This window comes from Convolutriloba macropyga, unplaced genomic scaffold (assembly GCF_964194025.1).
Source record: "Convolutriloba macropyga unplaced genomic scaffold, txConMacr16.3 SCAFFOLD_2521, whole genome shotgun sequence".
In the NCBI taxonomy this organism is placed as follows: Eukaryota; Metazoa; Xenacoelomorpha; order Acoela; family Convolutidae; genus Convolutriloba; species Convolutriloba macropyga.
The window spans coordinates 10,001-13,966 of record NW_027450138.1 but is presented as its reverse complement, the minus strand read 5'-3'; positions in this window follow the sequence as shown (position 1 = coordinate 13,966).

Genomic DNA, 3,966 nt, shown 5'->3' with positions numbered 1-3,966 from the left:
AGACAAGCTAACTCAAGCTAACTCAAGCTAACTCAAGCTAACTCAAGCTAGTTCAAGCTAACTCAAGCTAGCTAAAGCTAACTCAAGCTAACTCAAGCTAACTCAAGCTAGCTCAAGCTAACTCAAGCTAGTTCAAGCTAACTCAAGCTAGCTAAAGCTAACTCAAGCTAACTCAAGCTAACTCAAGCTAGCTCAAGCTAACTCAAGCTAGTTCAAGCTAACTCAAGCTAGCTAAAGCTAACTCAAGCTAACTCAAGCTAACTCAAGCTAACTCAAGCTAGCTAAAGCTAACTCAAGCTAACTCAAGCTAACCCGAGCTAACTCAAGCTAGCTCAAGCTAACCCAAGCTAGCTAAAGCTAACTCAAGCTAACTCAAGCTAATTCAAGCTAACTCAAGCTAACTCAAGCTAACTCAAGCTAACTCAAGCTAGCTAAAGCTAACTCAAGCTAACTCAAGCTAACTCAAGCTAACCCGAGCTAACTCAAGCTAACTCAAGGTAGCTAAAGCTAGTTCAAGCTAACTCAAGCTAGCTAAAGCTAAGACAAGCTAACTCAAGCTAACTCAAGCTAACTCAAGCTAACTCAAGCTAACTCAAGCTAGTTCAAGCTAACTCAAGCTAACTCAAGCTAACTCAAGCTAGCTAAAGCTAACTCAAGCTAACTCAAGCTAACTCAAGCTAACCCGAGCTAACTCAAGCTAACTCAAGGTAGCTAAAGCTAGTTCAAGCTAGCTCAAGCTAGCTAAAGCTAAGACAAGCTAACTCAAGCTAACTCAAGCTAACTCAAGCTAGTTCAAGCTAACTCAAGCTAGCTAAAGCTAACTCAAGCTAACTCAAGCTAACTCAAGCTAGCTCAAGCTAACTCAAGCTAGTTCAAGCTAACTCAAGCTAGCTAAAGCTAACTCAAGCTAACTCAAGCTAACTCAAGCTAACTCAAGCTAGCTAAAGCTAACTCAAGCTAACTCAAGCTAACCCGAGCTAACTCAAGCTAGCTCAAGCTAACCCAAGCTAGCTAAAGCTAACTCAAGCTAACTCAAGCTAATTCAAGCTAACTCAAGCTAACTCAAGCTAACTCAAGCTAACTCAAGCTAGCTAAAGCTAACTCAAGCTAACTCAAGCTAACTCAAGCTAACCCGAGCTAACTCAAGCTAACTCAAGGTAGCTAAAGCTAGTTCAAGCTAACTCAAGCTAGCTAAAGCTAAGACAAGCTAACTCAAGCTAACTCAAGCTAACTCAAGCTAACTCAAGCTAACTCAAGCTAACTCAAGCTAGTTCAAGCTAACTCAAGCTAACTCAAGCTAACTCAAGCTAGCTAAAGCTAACTCAAGCTAACTCAAGCTAACTCAAGCTAACCCGAGCTAACTCAAGCTAACTCAAGGTAGCTAAAGCTAGTTCAAGCTAACTCAAGCTAGCTAAAGCTAAGACAAGCTAACTCAAGCTAACTCAAGCTAACTCAAGCTAACTCAAGCTAACTAAAGCTAGTTCAAGCTAACTCAAGCTAGCTAAAGCTAACTCAAGCTAACTCAAGCTAACTCAAGCTAGCTCAAGCTAACTCAAGCTAGTTCAAGCTAACTCAAGCTAGCTAAAGCTAACTCAAGCTAACTCAAGCTAACTCAAGCTAACTCAAGCTAGCTAAAGCTAACTCAAGCTAACTCAAGCTAACCCGAGCTAACTCAAGCTAGCTCAAGCTAACCCAAGCTAGCTAAAGCTAACTCAAGCTAACTCAAGCTAATTCAAGCTAACTCAAGCTAACTCAAGCTAACTCAAGCTAACTCAAGCTAGCTAAAGCTAACTCAAGCTAACTCAAGCTAACTCAAGCTAACCCGAGCTAACTCAAGCTAACTCAAGGTAGCTAAAGCTAGTTCAAGCTAACTCAAGCTAGCTAAAGCTAAGACAAGCTAACTCAAGCTAACTCAAGCTAACTCAAGCTAACTCAAGCTAACTCAAGCTAGTTCAAGCTAACTTAATGAAGTTAACCCAAGCTAACTTGGGTTAATGAAGTCAAACTCAAGCTAACCCGAGCTAACTCAAGCTAACTCAAGCTAATTCAAGCTAACTCAAGCTAACTCAAGCTAATTCAAGCTAACTCAAGCTAATTCAAGCTAACTCAAGCTAGCTCAAGCTAACTCAAGCTAACCCAAGCTAACTTAAGCTAGCTTAAGCTAATTAAAGCTAATTAAAGCTAACTCAAGCTAACCCAAGCTAACTTAAGCTAGCTCTAGCTGGCTGCCACTGTTAGGCCATTTGGGAGCGCTTTTCTCGCACTCTGATTGGCTGCCACTGTTAGGCCATTTGGGAGCGCTTTTCTCGCACTCTGATTGGCTGCCACTGTTAGGCCATTTGGGAGCGCTTTTCTCGCACTCTGATTGGCTGCCACTGTTAGGCCATTTGGGAGCGCTTTTCTCGCACTCTGATTGGCTGCCACTGTTAGGCCATTTGGGAGCGCTTTTCTCGCACTCTGATTGGCTGCCACTGTTAGGCCATTTGGGAGCGCTTTTCTCGCACTCTGATTGGCTGCCACTGTTAGGCCATTTGGGAGCGCTTTTCTCGCACTCTGATTGGCTGCCACTGTTAGGCCATTTGGGAGCGCTTTTCTCGCACTCTGATTGGCTGCCACTGTTAGGCCATTTGGGAGCGCTTTTCTCGCACTCTGATTGGCTGCCACTGTTAGGCCATTTGGGAGCGCTTTTCTCGCACTCTGATTGGCTGCCACTGTTAGGCCATTTGGGAGCGCTTTTCTCGCACTCTGATTGGCTGCCACTGTTAGGCCATTTGGGAGCGCTTTTCTCGCACTCTGATTGGCTGCCACTGTTAGGCCATTTGGGAGCGCTTTTCTCGCACTCTGATTGGCTGCCACTGTTAGGCCATTTGGGAGCGCTTTTCTCGCACTCTGATTGGCTGCCACTGTTAGGCCATTTGGGAGCGCTTTTCTCGCACTCTGATTGGCTGCCACTGTTAGGCCATTTGGGAGCGCTTTTCTCGCACTCTGATTGGCTGCCACTGTTAGGCCATTTGGGAGCGCTTTTCTCGCACTCTGATTGGCTGCCACTGTTAGGCCATTTGGGAGCGCTTTTCTCGCACTCTGATTGGCTGCCACTGTTAGGCCATTTGGGAGCGCTTTTCTCGCACTCTGATTGGCTGCCACTGTTAGGCCATTTGGGAGCGCTTTTCTCGCACTCTGATTGGCTGCCACTGTTAGGCCATTTGGGAGCGCTTTTCTCGCACTCTGATTGGCTGCCACTGTTAGGCCATTTGGGAGCGCTTTTCTCGCACTCTGATTGGCTGCCACTGTTAGGCCATTTGGGAGCGCTTTTCTCGCACTCTGATTGGCTGCCACTGTTAGGCCATTTGGGAGCGCTTTTCTCGCACTCTGATTGGCTGCCACTGTTAGGCCATTTGGGAGCGCTTTTCTCGCACTCTGATTGGCTGCCACTGTTAGGCCATTTGGGAGCGCTTTTCTCGCACTCTGATTGGCTGCCACTGTTAGGCCATTTGGGAGCGCTTTTCTCGCACTCTGATTGGCTGCCACTGTTAGGCCATTTGGGAGCGCTTTTCTCGCACTCTGATTGGCTGCCACTGTTAGGCCATTTGGGAGCGCTTTTCTCGCACTCTGATTGGCTGCCAGTGTTAGGCCATTTGGGAGCGCTTTTCTCGCACTCTGATTGGCTGCCAGTGTTAGGCCATTTGGGAGCGCTTTTCTCGCACTCTGATTGGCTGCCAGTGTTAGGCCATTTGGGAGCGCATAGATGACGAGGCAACACTTTCAGACAGCAAAGCGATGCTTCAGCTTACTTCAGCTAATTTAGAACACAACCGAACATTTGTAGCAAGACACCGCACAACCTTGGCTGCTTGGTTGCCTGAGCACAAGTTCAAGTTCTTTCCCAGTGCCGTAACACGACACTGGAATTTTCACCAAATGTCAACCACCGTTTGCCGTACACTCCGAATTATGTTACGGTGCTTA